This window comes from Pleurodeles waltl, chromosome 8 (assembly GCF_031143425.1).
Source record: "Pleurodeles waltl isolate 20211129_DDA chromosome 8, aPleWal1.hap1.20221129, whole genome shotgun sequence".
NCBI lineage: Eukaryota > Metazoa > Chordata > Amphibia > Caudata > Salamandridae > Pleurodeles > Pleurodeles waltl.
Window position 1 is genome coordinate 69,503,287 of NC_090447.1, and position 21,998 is coordinate 69,525,284.

A 21,998-nucleotide genomic window follows, 5' to 3' on the forward strand; every position below is an offset into this window, starting at 1 on the left:
ATGACTCTGCTAATCCAAAATTTATTGAGTGCTAAAAATACCACCCAAATATGACTCTCCGGGTACCACATGCAGAATTTTGTGTTTACCGTACCAAAATCCATGTTCCGGTAATTTACCAGGTATTTTTCCCTGATAAATATAGTTAGGAGTAACCTGCTGTTGACCTGCCAATTTTACAGAGTTATCCCCAACATTTTTGCCTTCTTCCTCCTGTTTTTGTTGGCCTTAGGATTCTGGGTACTTTACCACCGCTAACCGGTGCTAACATGCATATGCATATGGGGAGACTTTGGTGGCAGCAAGGGTGGACCAGCCAACACATCCCAGTACTGCTTGAGGCAAAGGCCACTCTGCCTGCATCATCGCACCCAGAGGTGCCATCAATTGAGTTCCCTAATCTCGCTGCACTGCATGCGCACAAGGCCTGCCTGAGCGCATGTCTGAGCGAAGGCCAGGCAAAGAGCGGGCCGGTCTGTGCCCGTCCGTGGCCAGACAAGGCCAGGCCCCCTTTCTTTGTTTTTAGGCTTGCCGTGTTTTGGCCTACATTCTATATGCTGAGTAGGCCCTGAGGCCGAGAGGTCGTGTGGGTTCTGGGCATTAAGTTTTATGAAATCCACTGATGATACATGTGTGAATGATGTTCAAGGACCTTGGGGACTTGGAAATTTGACTGTATTTATCTCCCCCCTGTGGCCAATCCTCTACTTTGGTGTGAATCAAGGTTTTTGAATTGGGCACTGCTCGCTGATCAGCCGGAGGCACTTGAAGGCCTTATACAATATCTGTGATCTGTATTCACTACTTGTGGTTACTGTTGGAGAACGGTGGACGGACCCTGTAGGAAAGTACCCTCTTTCTTGGCATGGTTACCCCCATTTTCTGCCTGCTGTCAGTGTGTTTGACTGTTTTCACTGGGATCCTGCTAACCAGGACCCCAGTGATTATGCTCTTTCCCTTCTAACTTGGTAACTTGTACCATTTTACCCCCCATTTGGCATACTGGTGCCCCCATGTAAATCCCTACTATATGGTACACAGGTACCCAGGGCATTGGGGTACCAGGAGATCACCAAGGGCTGCAGCATGTATTATGCCACCCATGGGGAGCCCATGCAAAGTGTTCTGCAGGCCTGCCATTGCAGCCTGTGTGAAAGGGTGCATGCACCCTTTTTCACCATAGGTCACTGCACCAGGTTACTATAGGTCACACCTACGGAAGGCCCTCCTAGCCAAGAGGGCAGGGTGCAAGTACCTTTTCATGGACTTCGTGAGTCTGGGACGCCATTTTATGCTTGTACTGGACATAGGTCACTACCTATGTCCAGCTACATAATGGTAACTCCGAACCTAGACATTTTTGGTATCAAACATATCGGAATCATACCCCAATACCGTTGCCAGTATTAGAAGTATGGTTCCATGCACTCTAGGTACTCCTTAGTGGATCCCCAGCATTGCTCCTGCCAGTCTTCTAGGTTTTTACAGGCAGCCCAAGCTACTTCCACCCCTCAGACAGATTTTTGCCCTCCTGCTGCTTGAACAGCTCAAGCCCAGGAAGGCAGAACAAAGAACTTCTTTTGGGAGAGGGGGTTAACACCCTCTCCCTTTGGAAATAGGTGTTACATGGCTTGGGAAGGGTAGCCTCCCCAAGCCATTGGTATCCTTTGAAAGGCACATTTGTTGCCCTCCATGCATAAACCAGTCTACACCCATTAAGGTACCTCCAGTCTCTGCTCTTCCACGAAACTGGACAATGGAAAGGGGAGTGACTACTCCCCTGTCAAACACCAACCCAGGGGTGGTGCCGAGAGCTTCTCCATAGGGTCCCTGGGTTCTGCCATCTTGAATCCAAGGTTGGCAGGGACCTCTGCAGGGGTGTGGAATTTATTAAAATATCTACTTGTCCAGGGGACAGGTTGCTTCTCAAATCTACTTGTCCTGTAAAAAGATCTACTTGTCCCTTTGGTGCCATGTAGTGTGGCGACAAATTATGGCAGCAATCTCATTATGTAAGAGCTCTGATAATAGCCTCTCTGATTATGCCAGGGCTACTACCATAATAGGGCTTGAATACTTGCAGTTTCAATCCCTACTGTAGCAATTTCCTTATTTTGCCACCTTTCTGCAGATCTGCATACTGGGGCTGGAGGAAGCAGTAAGCAATAGTTCCAGGGCTGGAATGCCTTTGAGTCTGCAAACCTACTAACCTGCATGTTTTAAAGATTTTCACCAGCTTCTCTCTAATATTTTCCCATAATAAGAAAGGTTGGACATTTACTCCTGACAGTGGCAGAATTAGAACTTCTTCCAGGGTTGGGAAGAAAGTGGCCGGAGGGAAAATGAACTTGCAGATGCTCAATAGATTTTCACATGAGCAAATCTACACATGCGTATTTACCCATGCTAAAATACAGTTCACAAATATTTTATAGGGGTACGACATATACCATGGGTGCACTTTTGTGACTTTCTTTAAGAATTTGGGGCCACATGTAGGTAGGTAGGTTCAGATTTGCGACCCGCAAATTGCGAGTCGCAAATCCGAATGTAGGATGGTGTCCCTGACACCATCTGTGATTCGCAAGGGCTTCGCAAATGCCCACCTAGTGAATAATCATGAGGTGGGTCGCAATTTGCGACCCCCTTGCGAATAGCGGCCCTCACAGGGATGGTGGCCTGCTGGAGACAGCAGACCACGATGTCTGTGACTGCTTCCTTAAAGGAAAACGAGATGCATTACAAAAACGAAAAATGAAACCTTTTTGTTTCATTTTTTCAGAGCAGGCAGTGGTCCGCAGGACCACTGCCTGCTCTGAAAAAATGTTTACAGTGACATTCACAATGGGGGAGGGGTCCCATGGGGACCCCTTCCCTTTTGCAAAAGTGTTAGCACCCATTTGAAATGGGTGCAAACTGCGATTGGTTTGCGCCCGCGTTCGCGGTCACAAAACAATCCTACATTGCACTGCGAGTCGCAATTAGGAAGGGAACACCCCTTCCTAATTGCGACTCGCAAACCCGTTTTGCGATTCGGTAACCAGGTTACTGAATCGCGAAACTGGGTTTGTGCATCACAATGTGCTTTTTGCACGTCGAAAACAGCGAAAGTCGCTGTTTGTGACATGCAAAAAGCTACCTACATGTGGGTCTTGGTCCCTAATTAGGTCTGGTGTTAAAGACATTTTGGTTAATAAAAACTTCTATTTCTCTCTCTTTTGGCTGGCTTTACTGTGAGTGATTGCATTCTGCTCTTCCACAAGGAGCATATTGGCACACAAAGTAGTTTTGTTCAGTGTCAGGAACTACAGTGGCAATCAGTGACGTAACGAAACTGGAGGGTGCCCCTTTGCAAAGAACATGGAGGAGCCCCCTCTCCAGACTCACTCAGGGCAGGTGCTGTGCTAAAGGGGCCCCCTGGAGGGCGGCTGCGGGGCCTTTGTTATGCCACTGGAGGCAACGTGTGCTATTAGAGTTTAAAAAAGTTTTTTTTTTTTTTTGGCAGTGTTTGTTACAATGTTGAGGGCCTGGTAGCTCCCACAACAATAAAGTGTTACAAAAGCCATGTCAAAACAAGACACGCATTGATGAAACTAAAAGACTTATAAAAATATGTCAGATCAGTTGGCTTTGTCAGTGTTTGTTTATTTTCATGCTTCCCATATTCGTGTTGAAAATGGTTACACTGATTTTCCATTAGAAATATTTTGGGGAAATACTAGCATGCATCAACACATTTTACTAAATGACACTTCATTTGCATCTAATCAGAGAGCATTCTGGGAGCATTATACTTAGCCTCATAGCCTAAAGTTTTCAAACATGTGTATACACAGCTGTTTTTTTTTGTACTGAACCAACGTCAGTAGTGAAGTGTGACCTTAAAACATTTATTTACAGCACTCACCCTAATAATCAAGGCTTTCAAATAATGAACCATAAATACAAGTTCGAACAGCATTATCTTTTGGAAACACATTACCTCAACTGCAGAGAGTTCCTCTCTCTGTAAACAGGCAGCCAAAGGGTTTGTGCTGCAGAGGGTTGGGCCTACTTGTCCCAAGGACAAAGTAAACATAAAAACTTGTTGCCCTTGACCCCAAACAAGATGTCCCATAGGAATTCCACATCCCAAGATTGCAGCAGGACTCCTCCACAACCTTACTTTGACTTCTAGCCCCCTGAACCATGGACGACAATCTGCATCCACAAAAAAAGACTCTTCTTGCAACATTGTTTCCACATCTCCTTCCAGGTTCTGCAACATTTCCCTGGCTGTGCATCCTCTGAGGGCAGCAAGTCTTCAGTCTGCATGAGAAGGAAGATGGAATCTCCCTTGGAGTGAAGGAGTCACTCCCCTGCAGACCGGCTGCGTGGATCTCCTCTCATCCTGGGCTGCGTGGATCCTGCATCACAGGTGGTGGTCCAGAGTGGTCCTCTCTGCCAGCTGTCCAGCTTTAGTGGAGGTAAGCCCTTGCCTTCCCACGCAGGAGAGTACCCTCGTGCACCGCATCCTTTGCAGCTGCCAAGGCTTGTTTGCAGCTCCTCCAAGGGATCTTCAGATAATGTGTAGTTCCAGCCCCCAGCACTCCTTCCTGCGACGCACAGCCCTATGCGTGGTTCTGCGGCGTGGGACCCTTCTGCAGTCATGCTGCATGGGCTCTTCTGCGACTCACATGTCCCCATCCTGTGGGACTCCGGTGGGTGCTGCCTCTGGTCTTGTGGACTCTCTGTGTTGCTGAGGGTCCCCTGTGACTCCCCCTCCTGGGTTGAGTCCTCCTGAGCCTTGTTGGTCCCCGGCAGCTCCACTTTCCACCAACCGCAACATTTGCCTTTGCCAAGTTAGTGGAATCCTTGCACCAGAACCTGACTGCAATTCTTCTTCCAGCGTGGGACGTCATCTGCATCCCTCAGGAACTTTTCACCGACTCCAGGGCTGCAGTGCTGACCTTCTTCACATCACCATCGACCAACTCCTGCATCCACAGCTGGGTGGGTAGTAGCTCCTACTCCTCCTGGACTCTTCTGTGACTTATGGTCTTGGTCCCCTTTTTCCACAGGTCTTCCTTTTCAGGAATCCACCTTCTTTTACTCCTTTTTGGTGGTTTGGAGGAAATCCACTAACTTACTCCTCTCTTCCTGGTCACTAGGGGGCACTCTGGTACTTACCTTTGGGGTTTCCTAGTACCCTCAGCTCCCCTCTACACATTCCACTTATCTAGGTGGGGGTCCTGTGTTCACATTCCATTTTTTTTAGTATGTGGTTTGGGCACCCCAGAGGGTCACTATTGTCTAACTGCATTTGCACCGTTTTCTATCACTTTCTAGCCTATTGCTAATAACTAGTGTATATATTTAGGGGGTCATTCCGACCCCGGCGGGCTGCGGGTGCCGCCCGCCAGGCGGAAACCGCCCAAACACCGCCCCGCGTTCAGATGACCGCGGGGGGCATTCCGACTTTCCCGCTGGGCCGGCGGGCGATCTGCAAAAGATCGCCCGCCGGCCCAGCGGGAAAGCCCCAGCAAAGATGAAGCCGGCTCCGAATGGAGCCGGCGGATTTGCTGAGGTGCGACGGGTGCAGTAGCACCCGTCGCGATTTTCAGTGTCTGCCAAGCAGACACTGAAAATCTTGCTGGGGCCCTGTTAGGGGGCCCCTGCACTGCCCCCTAACCAGTGGCATGGGCAGTGCAGGGGCCCCCAGGGGCCCCACGACACCCGTTCCCGCCAGCCTCTTCCTGGCGGTGTAAACCGCCAGGAACAGGCTGGCGGGAAGGGGGTCGGAATCCCCAATGGCGGCGCTGCTTGCAGCGCCGCCATGGAGGATTCCTTTGGCCAGGGGAAAACCGGCGGGAAACCGCCGGTTTCCCTTTTCTGACCGCGGCTTTACTGCCGCGGTCAGAATTGGCCCGGAAGCACCGCCAGCCTGTTGGCGGTGCTTCCGTGGTCGTTGGCCCTGGCGGTCAATGACCGCCAGGGTCAGAATGACCCCCTTAGTGTGTTACTTACCTCCTATTGGAGGGTTGCCTCTCTAGTACTTTTTGGTATTGTGTCACTAAAATAAAGTACCTTTATTTTTGTAACACTGTGTGGTTCTTTCATGTGTGTAAGTGCTGTGTGACTATAGTGGTTTTGCATGAGCTTTGCATGTCTCCTAGACAAGCCTTGACTGCTCATCCACAGCTACCTCTAGAGAGCCTGGCTTCTAGACACTGACTACACTACACTAATAGGGGATACCTGGACCTGGTATAAGGTGTAAGTACCTCAGGTACCCACCACACACCAGGTCAGCCTCCTACAGACCCCTAAATTAATTTGTGACCTTGCTTGATGTTGAGGTGCTAGCAGGTCGGTTTTGTAATTTTCTATTGTTTGTGGGGGTTATAAAATTCTTTAACCCCAATATTTATTGCTGGTTTGGCTTCCCTGACTTCCCAATTCCCGGTTCATGCTCTTTTGTTGATTTGAGTTAAAGGCAGGGCGTTTTGATTGTCAATTGTTTTTGTACGTCGTACTTTGCTCAGGGCCAGGGATGGGCAAGAGGAAAGCTCTAGATAGCCGATCAATGCCCTCGCTGCTTGTTAAGGCTACTTCAATTGACAAGATGCTTCTTAGGGCACTGGGGTGCTCAGCACGGAGATAGAACTGAGTGAGCGATGCCTCTCTCTCCAGTCCGTATTGTCGCCATGTGTGAGTGCTCCCCCATTATCTTGCTCTCCCTTCACACGCCCAGATACCCCTGTCTGAAGACCCTTCATGATCAAGAATTAATGATGTAATGGTACCCAACACAGAGGTAGCAGGTACAAGCCCTTCTAGGAAGCAAACTGGGCGGACCAAGAGAGCAAGGCTGGCAACTCCACAAGCAAGCGTAGTTCCCCATCAAAAATGAGTAAATCTACTGACTTTGCTGGGTCTTTGAACGAGGTCCGCTCTGGCGATATTTGTATGACAAAACCAGAGTGGATTGATCACATTATTTCAGCTTGTATGGGCAATATTAAGGACATGCTTAGAGCAGAAATTACCCCTCTTATGGTCCGCCTTGCTGCTATGGAGGTGTAAACTGGCTTCAGTAGGAGAGCTTGATGCTCAATTAATTATAGGTGAGGGTACCAAAGATTTGCTTAGAGCTGAACTTGGCCCATTGGTTGCTCTACTGGACTCCATGGAGAATGATTTGTTTCGCATAAAGGGCGCAGGTGCCAACTCTGAAGCTGCAGTTAGAGCAGGTGACAGCAGCAGCAGGGTTGGCAGCTGGGCTACCCATAAAGGTCCGCTGGAGATCCACAAGCACTCAGCACTGTGGTAGTAAATCCGAATCGGTCTGCAGGAGCCTCCACCTTGAATGATCCCAGGCAAATAACCGCTCCAACAGGTTTGGTTGCCCTTCCTCCTTCAATTGCTTCCCATCAGGGCCTTTTCAACCAAAACAAAGTAGGGGAACATGATAGGAGATCCTTGACTAGGGTTGATTCAAGTTTGGGCACTAGAGATAGGGTGTATAGGTTACCCAGGATTAATTTACCACCTGTTTCATGTCCATATGTTGCAATTTTAAGTAGAGTACCAAATCTCCAGGCTGAACTGAAGGAGCCCTATGATGTGCTGTTCAACAAAACTCTGGATTGACTCGTAAAGCATAGAGACTTCCCCTTATCACAAGCACATCATATTTTGTTTATTCGGTGGGTAGCATGGTTGACATTTGGTAGGATGGATCGCGAAGGGGATTGTATTATTATCAACTTTAGTCTCCCCTCTTTGGCTCATTTAGTTTTCCTGGGAAGGTCCAGAAGTATGTATGAAGCCAAAAGTGAAATTGAGCCACTTCCGCTGGGGTATTTCTATAGACCTGTCACAATCCCCTTAGCAACCAGCCGCCAGCCCAGCGCCAGTACCATACTTCAGTCCAAGACCACTCTCCTGCACCAAGGGGAACAGACTCCTGTGCCATGCCTACCTATGATCGGTTTGAGACTCTTGATGGGCTAGAAACAACCAACAATGTGCCAGTGCAAATCCTGAGCCCCGTTGGCCCTGATTTGGAAGTCCCATTTCGTGGAACCTCTGAAGCAGCATCTGAGCTGCCCCAGGTTACTTATTTTAAACTAATCTCCTGGAATGTGGCAGGACTGGGTTCTAAACTAGTGGACCCAGAACGGTGTGCTTTCATTGACCAATTCGACATCTGCCTTTTTCCAGGAGACTTGGGCCAAGAAACCCTTGTTTTTTCCAGGGTTTGTTAATTTTTCTAAAGCTGCAATTTCTTCAGGTCTGGGAAGACCCTCCGGGGTGCTATTGACTTGGATTAAAACAGCTATGGCTGCCCAGCTCGAGGAGGTGGCAGTGGAGTCTCCAACTTTGCTATGCGTATGACTTAATATTCCAGCAGCAGCACCACGCCAGTAGAACGCCGCCAACCGTATCATGACACATGATACGACCTGGCAGTGTTCCGCTGGCGGAAGCGGCTGCTGGCAGCAGCCCCACGTCCCGTCTCCTGCCGGAGGACCCCCCGTAAGCAGGTAAGTCGGGTGCTCCGAAAGGGGAGGGGGGTAGGCGGTGTTGTGTGTGTGACTGTTTTTGTGTGCATGCATGCAGGTGTGAGGCGTGTGGAATGCGTGTGTGCATGAATGGGTGTGAGTGTGCGTGTATGTTGTGTTGTGTGAATGCGTGTGTGCTAGGATGTATGTCAGTGTGTGTTGATGTGTGTGTGTATAAATGTATGCATGCGTGGGTTAATGTGGGTATGTGTGTGTGTATGAGTGTGTATGTCTGTACGTGTAGTTGTGTGTATGTTGGGGGGGTCCGGAGGGGGAGTGAGAGGGTGAGGGAAGACTGTGGGGAGGGGGAAGGGGGTAGGGGAGACCCCTATCAGTGCCCGGGAAGGGATTCCCTGGCATTGATAGTATCTACTGCCATGGTTTTCATGGTGGTAAAATTGCCACGAAAACCATGGCGGTAGGCGTGGTCAAAATCCCAAGGGTGGGACTGTGATGGACGCCTGGCCTGGTTAAAACTATGTACTAGCAGCATAACGTGCGGGTTGAGCAAACGGGATTGACTAGAGGTTCATTAACAGAGTATTTGGACGAGATCCATCTGCCGTTTGAAAGGCGATTGTTTATGCAATTGCGGTATGGAAACTTGCTTATTGGACATTACACACTGCAGTTAGGATATTGAAATATGACGTAAGATTCCTAACTGTATTTGGGGTCAGCAGATTTTTGTTAGGTATGTGGAGAACCAGGCAGAGATTGAGAGGTGATACAATGATTAATGACTAAGGAGGTCACTACAACATTGGCGGTAAAAGCCGCTTACCGCCGTGCAGAAGACCGCCAACACATCGCCGCGGCAGCGGAATTCCGCCACAGCTATTATGACCCACATTTCGGAATCCGCCAAAATTCAGACACCCACACAAGTCCGCCACACCAAAGGTCAGTGATAAACTGGCAAAAACAAAACCTCCACCGTCACGCCAACAGAAACAGGCCCATGCTATCACTGCCCACAAATCCACGCGGCGGTCTTTCAACCGCGGTATTCCATTGGCGGTACAGCCCGCCGCGCTCAAAATACACACACATCTCCAAAACACCGCCACATTGGACAATTCGAAATACACACACCTGATACACATACACACACCACTCCCACACAATCAATACTATATAAAACACACACCCACATCACCCACAAACCCTTACAACCAAAACTTTAGACGAAGGCCAGAGAGACAGCACGGCATGGACAACCCCACCATACAGAGGCACACAACACCATCACCCACACTACTTCCACGCACAAAACACCACTCACCACTACATATCACCACACTCATCACCACATACACCACCCCACACATCACCTACACCACCCAATGGCACGGCAAAGACACCCCAGGTCCCCGGAGGAGGAGCTCAGGGTCATGGTGGAGGAAATCGTGCGGGTAGAGCCTCAGCTATTTGGATCACAGGTGCAGCACACCTCAATTGCAAGGAAGATGGAGCTATGGCGAAGAATAGTCGACAGGGTCAACGCAGTGGGACAGCACCCAAGAAATCGGGACGACATCAGGAAGAGGTGGAACGACCTACGGGGGAAGGTGCGTTCCGTGGTCTCCAGGCACAACATCGCGGTACAGCGGACTGGCGGCAGCCCCCCACCTCCTCCCCCACATCTAACAACATGGGAGGAGCAGGTCTTGACTATTATGCATCCTGAGGGCCTCGGAGGAGTCGGTGGAGGAATGGACTCTGGTAAGTCAAATCTTAACTATCATATCCCCCACCCTACCTGCATGCTATCACAGACCAACCCCCTCACCCCCTCCCCTATCACTCCAACTCCTCACATATGTACTACTAACACAAACCACCCATCCCAACACCAAGCCCTGCATGACACAACAAAGCATGGACACCCCTCACTAAAGCATGCCCACTGCACATACCCATAACAACTCCCTAAACCATCATCACACAAGCCCCCACACAGGAATGCTAGCACTGGGGTACACGCTCACCCACCCATTGCACACCATGACACACACAGATGCAATAATCATGCTTTTATACCCCTGTAGGACCACTACCCAACATCACCAGACAGGAGGGTCCAGACATCCCTACCCCACCCACAGAAGAGGCCCACAGTGATGACAGCAGCTTTGTCCAACTGGATCCAGATGACCAGCCCGGACCATCGTGGGCCTCGGGACAGTCGGTTCCCCACACCCAGTCACAGGCCACCACAGACCTTCCACCCTCTGGTAACACCAGCACAGCACCCACCCAGCGGGCCCATACCTCCGTACCCAGGACACGTCAATGAGCTGTGTGTCCACCACTACAGGGAACCCAGGATAACCCACCACCCCAACAACAACAGGGACCTGGGGGCAGTGGTAGTGGGCACACGGTCCAGGGAACGGAGGCCCAGGAACACAGGGGAACTGGGAGGGCTGCTGTGCGACAGGGGGCGGACAGGCCTAGGGAACCCACTCTCCACGAGGCCCTCTCCTCCATTATGGGAGCCTACCACCACTCCGAGGAGACGATGGCAACGGTACTGGCCAAGTTTCAGCAGACCCAGCGCATGCAGGAGGAACAGTATTTGGGCTTCAGGGAGGAACTCAGAACAATCAGCACCGCCCTGGGCACCATCATAGGGGTGCTGAAGGAGATACTTAACACCAGGAGGGACACCGTGGCACTCCAAGGGGCTCCTGACACTAGCATGGACGAAGAACTGCCCACCACCTCCGCCGGCGCTAGTGGACAGGACGCCCCGCCACAGGACCACCACACCAGCACCCCACCCCCTGTAGACGGAGAACCACCCCGCAAGCGGTCCCTGAGATCCAGGAACAGGACAGAGCACGATGCCAAGACCCCGCCAAGAAATGAGACCACCCTGATTGTCATCCCACTGTCCCACTTTGTAACCCTGTCCATATTGGAACTGCCCCAGCTCCACTTCCTATGCCCATAATGGCAGTGCACCTGTGAGACTAATAGACTGGACTCTGCCATGGACATTCCTCCACCATCACCCATCACCATTTTACCACCCCCCTCCAATATTTAGCACTTCAATAAACACCCTTGAAGCACAAAACAATCTGGAGTCAGTCTGTGATTTTGAAAATGTGTATTTGCAATGACAGTGACAAAATCCGTTCTCAAATGTAATGTCAACATACCTATGCCACACATCTCAAATCCATGAGGAATCTAAGCAGATGACACACATTGGTAACCACACCTATGAAACCGTAATGGAAATGTACAACTCAGTTACCATATACTGGTTGAAATCGACAGACAGGATAGAGTTAGAAGTGTGAAAGTACTTGTAGTAGGCAGGAATGTGTTCTCACCTGTGTGTCACTGGAAATATTGCTGGATAACTGAGTCCCTGTTGTCAATGTCTTCTTCCTCTGCTTCCTCCTCATCACTGTCCACAGGCTCCACAGCTGCCACAACACCGTCATCTGGACCATCCTCCTGCAGAAAAGGCACCTGTCGTCGCAAAGCCAGATTGTGAAGCATACAGCAGGCCACGATGATCTGGCACACCTTCCTTGGTGAGTAGAATAGGGAACCACCTGTCATATGGAGGCACCTGAACCTGGCCTTCAGGAGGCCGAAGGTGCGTTCGATCACCCTCCTAGTCCGCCCATGGGCCTCATTGTAGCGTTCCTCTGCCCTGGGCCTGGGATTCCTCACTGGGATCAGTAGCCATGACAGGTTTGGGTAACCAGAGTCCCCTAATAGCCACACCCGGTGCCTCTGGAGTTGACCCATCACATAAGGGATGCTGCTATTCTGCAGGATGTAGGCGTCATGCACAGAGCCAGGGAACATAGCCTTTACCTGGGAGATGTACTGGTCTGCCAAACATACCATCTGTACATTCATCGAATGATAACTCTTCCGGTTCCTGTACACCTGTTCACTCCTGTGGAGTGAACAGGATCGCTACATGGGTCCCATCAATGGCACCTATGATGTTAGGGATATGTCCAAGGGCATAGAAGTCACCATTAACTGTAGGCAAATCCTCCACCTGAGGGCAAACGATGTAGCTCTGCATGTGTTTCAGCAGGGCAGACAACACTCTAGACAACACGATGGAAAATATAGGCTGGGACATCCCTGATGCCATGGCCACTGTTGTTTGAAATGACCCACTTGCAAGGAAATGGAGCACTGATAGCACCTGCTTTTGAGGGGGGATCCCTGTGGGATGGCGGATTGCTGACATCAGGTTAGGCTCCAACTGGGTACACAGTTCCTGGATTGTGGCACGGTCAAACCTGTAGGTGATGATTAACAGTCGCTCCTCCATTGTCAACAGGTCCACCAGCGGTCGGTACACTGGAGGATTCCGCCATCTCCTCACATGTCCCAGCGGACGGTGCCTAGGAAGGACAACAGCGACCACAGAGTCAAACAACTCAGAGGTATGTACCCACAGTCTACATAGAACACGAAACATAATCCAAATGGTTGCCTGTATGTGTGTTGAGTCTAGGCCTAGGTATGTGTGACGCAGTTGAAAATGAAGCCATGTGGGCCCCTGAAATGGCGGCTGCCTGACCTCTAAACTGGGACAATGGGATGTGAGGTAACTGTGCTGGCGTTGTACACTGTTGCGGTAGGCGGCCGAAGACCGCGGCGCAATGCTGCATTGGTTAACATTGGACCCTATGGGTCCCAGGAGCCAATGACGAAGTGCGCCAGCGGTGATGATACGCACCGCCGCGGACGTGACCGCCATTTTCTATCTGTTCAATCACTCGATACCTGATCTTCGACAGGAGAGGACCTACACTGCAAGTGCTGCTGTGACCTCGGTCTGGAAGAGACAATGGCTCGTGCGTCTGGGGAAAGGGCCCCTGCCTTCACTGCACAGGAGTTGGAGAAGCTCGTGGACGGGGTCATCCCCCAGTACATGCTACTCTACGGTACTCCAGACCAACAGTTAAGTACACAGGGAGCACGTTGTATGGGCTATGCCTGAGTGGAGGGGGCTGGTTGTAAGAAGGAAGGGGCCACAGTTCTGTGTGCATGAAGGACTGTGAATGCATGTGCCAGATGGCAAGGGTAGGGATGTGGGCCACTCACTTCGACGGTGCAGTTGCTAATGACTTCTCTTCTTCCCCTGTACATGTCATGTAGGTCAGCGCCTACCAGAAGGATATTTGGCGTGCCATCGCCAAGGACGTCCGGACCGTGGGGGTCCACCACAGACGGAGCACCCACTGCCGGAAAAGATGGGAGGACATTCGCCGCTGGAGCAAGAAGTCGGCGGAGGCTCAGCTGGGGATGGCCTCCCAACGTGGGAGGGGTGCCCGTCGCACCATGACCCCCCTGATGTTCCGGATCCTGGCGGTGGCCTACCCTGAGTTGGATGGGCGTTTGAGGGCATCACAGCAGAAACAAGGGGGTGAGTACAACATCATTCTGCGGACTTTGTGCGCAGTGAAGGTGTCTGGGTGGGGGAGGAGGGCTGTGGGTTCCCCTAGGCTAGGGCGAGTTCCGTAGGCTAGGCCCCTCCGTAAAGCAGGCCATGTGGCACTCCACCCTACCTCTGTAGAGTGCCAAGTACAGGTATACATGCCCCTGTGTCATCTATGTGTGCAGATGTCCACCATAGCCATGTAGGCCATATCCCAGGAACTGCATCTGTAGAGCCCAACAGCGTGGCGTAGTGCAGGGGGCTGCTGTGTCTGTATTGTCCGCCAACTGTAGCGGTAAGCCATGCACTCAACCTGTCTTTCTTCTGTCGTCCCCCCCCCCCTTTTTGTGGTCTCCCTGTTCTTATGTGCATCAGCATCATCAGGCAGAGGTACAGTGGCACCGGAGCACGAGGGAGCTGCATCCCTCATGGCCATGGAGGGCCACACCACGGACTCTGAATACACCAGTGGGACAGAGGGCGAGGGGAGCTTCACGGCGGTCACAGGATCTGCAACCAGCAACACGGACTCGTCCTCCGATGGAAGCTCCCTTGTGGTGGTAGCAAAATCTGTGCCCCCCACTTCTACAGGTACAGCCACCACCCCACCTACCAGCACCGCCCTCCCAGCAGCCCCTCAGCCTTCGCCCCGTGCCCGCTCACCCAGGAGGGTGGGCATCACCTTCGCCACAGGCACCTCAGCCCCTGCCCCTGTCACCTCTGCTGCCCTCAGTGAGGAGGCCATTGACTTCCTCAGGTCACTCACTGTTGGGCAGTCTACCATTTTGAATGCCATCCAGGGTGTAGAAAGGGAATTGCAACACACAAATGCATTCCTGGAGGGCATTCATTCTGGTCAGGCTGCCCTTCATCGAACCCTGCAAACTCTGGCCTCAGCACTGATGGCAGCCATTGTCCCTGTCTCTAGCCTCCCCCCTCCAACTTCCTCCACCCAGACCCAATCGCCTGTACCCCAGCCTATCCCAAGCACACCATCAGACCAGCATGCACACACGTCAACACACAATGAAAGCTCAGGCAAACATAAGCACCACACATCCCACAGGCACTCACGCAAGCATCACCCACATACAGACACAGCAACATCCACTGCCTCCACTGTGTCCCCCTCCTCGTCGTCTCCCTCCTCCCTCCCAGTGTCGTCTACACTCTCACCTGCATGCACTACCACTACAGCCACTAGGACTCGCACCAGAACACCCAGCACCACACCCCGCTCACCTGCACTCACCACCCCCAATACCATTTACACGTTCCCTGTGTCCTCTTACAGTGTGTCTGTGACGCCCCCTCCCAAAGTACACAAACGCAGGCACACACCCACCCAACATACGTCCAGCTTACGACAGCCTCCAGCCCATGCAACTGCACCCAAAGCCACAAAAGTTACACCTCCTACAACCACCTCCTCTTCCTCCACTCCCAGACCCCCTCCAGCTACCCGTCCCAGTGTCCCTAAGAAACTTTTCCTGACCAAGCTTGACCTCTTTCCCACCCCCCCCCTCCAATTCATAGGTCCCGTACTAGCACCTCAGCCAAAAAATCTCCGGGACAGTGGTGCCTGTTGTTAGAGGTATGTGGAGTGCACCGGGCACCAGGGCAGCCAGTGTGACACGGAGCCACAGCACAGCCAGTCCCCCCCGTGAAGCACCAGAAGTTGGACAGTGCCCGGCGGGAGTGGGGGTAGACTCCAGCCAGCAAAGTCGCTCGCAAGGGTCCCGGGGGGAGTGTCCACTCAGCTGTGACTCCTCCCAAAGTGGGGAAGGGGCAGAAGAAATCGCCAAAGTCTGGGAGGAGCAGCATGGCGGAGAAGACCGCCATCATCCCTGCTGCCCAGGAGGCCACCGCCAGCCCTATCGTCACTGGCCGGGAGGCCACCGCCAGAGTCAGTGCCCAGGAGGGCAGCCCGATCGTCAGTGGCCAGGAGGCCACAGCCAGGTCAGTGCCCAGGAGGGCAGCCCCATCGTCAGTGGCCAGGAGGTCACCGCCAGAGTCAGTGCCCAGGAGGGCAGCCCCATCGTCAGTGGCCAGGAGGCCACCGCCAGCCACAGCCCTGCTGCCCAGGAGGGTCCCGGCAGCCACAGCCCAGCTGCCCAATGAAGGACCGCCAGCCCCAGCCCAGCTGGGCAATGAAGGACCGCCATGGCAAGCACCGCTGAACAGGTCAGAAACTGCAAACTCAAGCACCGCTGAACAGGGCAAAGACCGCCATGGCAAGCACTGCTGAACAGGGCAAGCACCGCTGAACAGGGCAAAGACCACCATGGCAAAGACCGCCATGGCAAGCACCGCTGAACAGGGCAAGCATCGCTGAACAGGGCAAAGACCGCCATGGCAAGCACCACTGAAAAGGGCAAGCACCGCTGAACAGGGCAAAGACCGCCATGGCAATCACCGCTGAACAGGTCAGAAACTGCAAACTCAAGCACCGCTGAACAGGGCAAAGATCGCCATGGCAAGCACTGCTGAACAGGTAAGAAACTGCAAAATCAAGCACCGCTGAACAGGGCAAAGACCGCCATGGCAAGCACCGCTGAACAGGTCAGAAACTGCAAACTCAAGCACCGCTGAACAGTGCAAGCACCGCTGAACAGGGCAAGGACCGCAAACTCAAGCACCGCTAGCCCATGAGCGGCCGGGGCAGTGACGCACCTGGGACCGTCACGGGGAGAGTGATGCACTCTGGGCACCAGTCCCCCTCCAGAACCAGTGGAGACATGCATCCACTCCGTCTGTCCTTTACAGGATGAAGCACTCTGGGCACCAGTCCCCCTCCAGAACCAGTTGAGACATGCATCCACTTGAGAGACTGTGGTTTTGCACTCCCCAGGATGGTACAGTGGGCAACCCACCCACTGTAGAGACTTGAGAGACTGTGGTTTTGCACTCCCCAGGATGGTCACTCCCCAGGATGGTACAGTGGGCAACCCACCCACTGTAGAGACTTGAGAGACTGTGGCTTTGCACTCCCCAGGATGGTACAGTGGGCAACCCACCCATTTTGGAGACTTGAGAGACTGTGGCTTTACACTCCCCAGGATGGTACAGTGGGCAACCCACCCACTTGTGAGACTTGTGAGACTTGAGAGACTGTGGCTTTGCACTCCCCAGGATGGTACAGTGGACAAACCACCCACTTGTGAGACTTGAGAGACTGTGGCTTTACACTCCCCAGGATATATTAATGGGCATGGAGCCCCCTCGTGGATCTGGCGTGGTGCACTCATCCGGCTGAGGTGCCCCCCCTTCCCTTCTTCCTGAGGTGCCTGTTGTATTTCTATCTGATGCCCCGGCAGTGTTCTCTCCGTTTTGATCAGGTATCTGATGTGGGCCTCGCCCATGCATTTTGGGCCCCGTGGTCCACGGACAATGAATGGTGCATTACCTGCACTACTAATCGTGATGTATATTTTGTTGAATGTGTATATATATCTGTATTTGTTTGGTTACTGTATTTTGATATATTACAATGGTTGTACTCATTTCCTTTTGTCTTTGCATTCTTCCGGGAGGTTTGGGGGTTGTTACTGTAATGTTTGGATATGCATTGGTGTGTGTGTTGTAGTGGGTGAGGGTCGGGGTGGGGGTGGCGGTGTTGCGTGTGTGTGTCTCTGACTTTTGCCTCCCCCTCCCCTATGTCGTAAGTTCAGTACTCACCGTTGTCTTCGCCGCCGGCGTTGATGATAGTCGTATAGGAGCAGGAAGACTATCGCAGGGAGAATTTGGAGTTCTGGTTCCATGGTGTCGTCGTTCCTCGTGGGGTGTGTAGAGATTAGCGTTTTCCCTTTGAAATGGCTGTTTCCGCCGTGTTTTTATCCGCGGTGAATCCGCCCCGGAAAAGGTGGCGGTTTGGTAGGTTGTAATACTGTGGGCGGTACTTTGTCCTCCGCCTGTCTGTTGGCGGTGACCGCCAAGCTGTTTGTCTGTACCGCCGTGCCGGTCGGAGTGTTAAAGTGGCTGTCTTTGTTGGCGGTTTCCGCCACGGTCATAATTCCCATTTTTTTACCGCCGGCCTGTTGGCGGTCTTACCGCCGCTTTAACACCGTCCGCCAGGGTTGTAATGACCCCCTAATTGCCTTAATGGAATAATTACCGTGTAATATGAGTAGCGGCATGTACTAAAAGTGTTTGAGATGGTTTATAAAAGGTAATAGCAATATGATAGGATAGTGCTTGCAAAAAAATGAATTCAATTTTAAATTGATTGCACACCCTACAATGTAATGTGTTGATGCCTAGGGTGATATTATGTATTAGCTCACAGGTTTTAGGCTTTTTATATATATGATATATATTATGATGATTGTTTCATTTATCGTTTTATCTGTTCATGCTCTCTGTCTAAAATATATATTGGTGATTGGTTTCTCCATGATTTGCTTATTTCATTTACTAATAACTCCCTAAGTCCTGGGTGTGCCCAGGGCCTGTAAATCAAATGCTACTGGTGGGCCTGCAGCACTGATTGTGTCACCCGCAGGAGTAGCCCTGGAAACATGGCTCAGACCTGCCCCTGCAGTGCCTGTGTGTGCAGTCGTGTGCTGCCATTTCGACCTGGCCAGTGCACCAACTTGCCCGGCCCAAACCTTCCCTTTTACTACATGTAAGGCACCCCTAGGGTAGCCCCAAGGGCTGGGTGCAGTGAATGTTAAAGATGGGACATGTACTGGTGTGTTTTACATCTCCTGATAGTGAAATACAGCTAAATTCGTTTTTTATGTGTTGTAATTTTTTTATTGAAAAGATTTAACAATGTTCCTTGAATACAATCCAATACAAAAGAGTTTACAAAATGCACCAGGGAAGGGGGGAACGTAGGCGGGGAGGTGATGGGGCAGTGAGGAATGGAGGAGTAAGGGAGGGGAAAACTGCGCATTGCATGTAATACTGAAAGGAGCACGAATATAAAAAGCCTTGACATCGGTGATCGAGGGATCCAGTTGCCCTACTGGAAGGGACAGAACTCGGAGACATCTGGTAAGAGAGGGCAGGAGTGTGCACTGTGGAGGGGAGAGGGGTATGGGCGGAGGAGTGAGGGGGGTAGAACAAGGAAGAGAGACAAAAGGTATCCCTGGCAGGTGACAAAGGGCGTTCGACAGGGCAGGAGCACGGTGCGGGGGCGTGCAGGTCTGGAGAGGGGTACGGAGATGGAAGCTGAGCGGGCCCAGATTATGACAAGGCATCCAGGTGGGTCCAATGGGGAGGGGGGTGCGAGGAGCGATGGGGAGAGGAAGGAAGAAAAGAGAATGGGAGAAAAAGGAAAGGAAAGAGTGAGAAAATAAGGAGGGCACAAGAGCGCTGTGGTGTAGAAGGGAGAGAATAAGAGAGGAGGAAGGATAATTAAAAGGAAAGGAAATATGACAGGGAGAGAGAAGGGGGAAGAAGGGAGGGAATGGGACAGGGCCGTGTGGGGAGGGGGAAGTGCAGAAGGAGGGGAGAGGGGTGGTAGGGTGCCAGGGTTCCACCGATGTCACTCGCCTGTTCTGTGATTTGAACTGTCCGATATGTTAGGAGTCGTCCCAAAGAAAAGGCGCCCATGTCTGCAGGAATACTGCCGACTGGTCTTGCAAATGGTAAATGGCACTTACATGGGCCGCTGTCTGGACCATTGCCACCATCCATTCGTCTGGAAAGGGTGGAGTGGGGGATCGCCAATGGCTGAGAATGCAAATTTTGGAGGTCGTACAGGCCGTGTGCAGGAGGAGGCATTGTGGGCGGGATAGATCCGGAGAGTCCCCTACTTTATGTAGGAGAATTAGAGAGGGAGAAAGGGCACCCTTAGTGTCACGGAGGCCCCCAGGACGGACGCAACCACCATCCAGAGGGGCTGGATCCAGGGGCATTCACATGAGATGTGTGTGAGTTCACTACAGGTGGCCATGCATTGCCAGCAATTCTCATGGGTCAGTATGCCCGCCCTGTGCAATTTTGCTGGTGACCAGTGCCATTCGTGAAGTGTCTTGAAGGGGCAGAATTTCCAATGGGCTTCCCATGTGCCAATGTTCAGGGCGTCCATGATATCTGTCCAATCCTCCTATTTAATTTGTATCTGCAGGCAGAATTGCCACTTGATGCAGAGATTATCGAGGCGAGGCTGCGAGAAAAGATGGTGTGTAAGGACTTAGTAGAGACCCAACATCACACCCCTGAAACAACCACAGGTTCTAATATAGGATTTCACAGGCAAGGTCTGAAGGTTGCATGGCTGGGCTCCCATGCAACACCGCAGGCAGTGTATCAGCTGCAGGTGTAACCACGCCTGTTGGGGCGGGAGGCCGAATTCCTCTAACAGGCACCGAGTGTCTTAAGGACACTATCATCCAGGAATTGGGCTGTAGATTCCCGCCACGCACCCGCCAATTCACAGGCAGTCGTTGCCCCATGAGACAGCCCCCATGAGAAGGTGGGGATGTACACGAGAAGGCGATGAGCCCTGAGCCAGGCTTTGTGCATGACCTGGAGCATTGGGTTGGCAGGGCTAGGTTGGAGGGGGTTACCCTTGTACAAAGGGTCAAGGCCATCCTGGCTGGAATGTAAAAGTCATTCAGCGATGACCCATTCTGGCGGGTCCGGTGTCTCAGAGAACATGAACGCCAATTGCAAGAGGTAGAGGGCCAAGGCATAGTGTTCTACCCATGGAAGTTCCAAGCCCCAGCACGAACAGTGCGCCTTGAGACTGGGGTGGGAGGAGCCCCACTCAAAGGCTCGTTTCCCTGCATCTATAAGTTAGAGGGTCATCAGGGGCACCAGGAGGGGGAGGATGCCCAACACATATGTAAATCGTGACAGCGTGACCATCCTCAACGCTTGCACCCAGCCCCACATGGATTGACCCAATTGCAACCACTTCTCAAAGTCCAGTTTCATGCAAGCAATAAGGGGGCCTAAGTTCTCTGCCATCATTCGATCTAGTCCCTGTTTGACAAGGATCCCCAGATATTTGAGGCTGGACAGCGTCCATCAAAAGGGGTAGCCATGGATAGCAGCTCTCGTGGTGACGGTTGAAATGGGCAAGGCCTCACTCTTGTCCCAATTCACCCGGTAACTGGACAGGGTAAGGCCTGAAGGGTGTGGCTCAGGTCCATCAAAGTAAGCAGGGTATCGTCCGCATGTAAGCAGAACTTGGACACCCCGCCGCACGGGTATCCCAGTGAGAAGAGGCTATTGGCAGATGGTGGCCGCCAGGGGTTCTATCGCCAATAGGAACAGAAGTGGCGAGAGTGAGGAGCCTTGCTGCGTTCCCCTCCGTATCAAGAAAGGGTCAGACAAGAAGTTCTTGCAATTGACCCGGGCTGTGGGACAATCATATAACAGGCGAACCTGGGCAATAAATTGGTCACCCGATCCAAACCTTTGCAAAGGCTGCAAACAGGTACCCCCATTCTATGCAATCAAAAGCCTTTCCGGTGTTAAGAGATAGGGCCAAAGCCTCATCCGGCAAGTCTCTGCCCCCCCTCAGAGGGTGTGAGATAGAGTGCAGACATGGTTTCTGGAGGCGCATCCTGGTACAAATTATACATGGGTGTGATGCGTCAGGGACGAGGTGACCTTGCAGAGACGGGCCAATAGAACACTGCTGAGGATTGTTACATCTCCATTTAAAAGGGATGTGGGCCTGCCACACACAAAGTGATCCCTCCCTGGCTTAGGTTGGACCGCTATCATTGCTCTGTTGGAGATAGAGCCCAGGGAGCCCACCTGGCCAGCATCCTGTAAGGCAGCATGTAGGGAGCCAACAACCTCCTCTCCTTTCAGCGGGAAAACCATCTTCCCTGGGGCTTTATGATATGGGAGCTTGGCGATAGCCTGCTGCTATCTCGGTCTTACTGATCTCACAGTTTAATATGGCCTGCCCCTCGTTTCACAGACGGGGTAGTCGTACACCCTTCAGGATAACCTCTACCTGATCGACACCGGCCACTGACTCTGGGGTGTATAGCTTTTAGTAAAATGCTGCAAACTCATTAACAATGTCCTGTGGGCGGGTGAGGACCTCACTA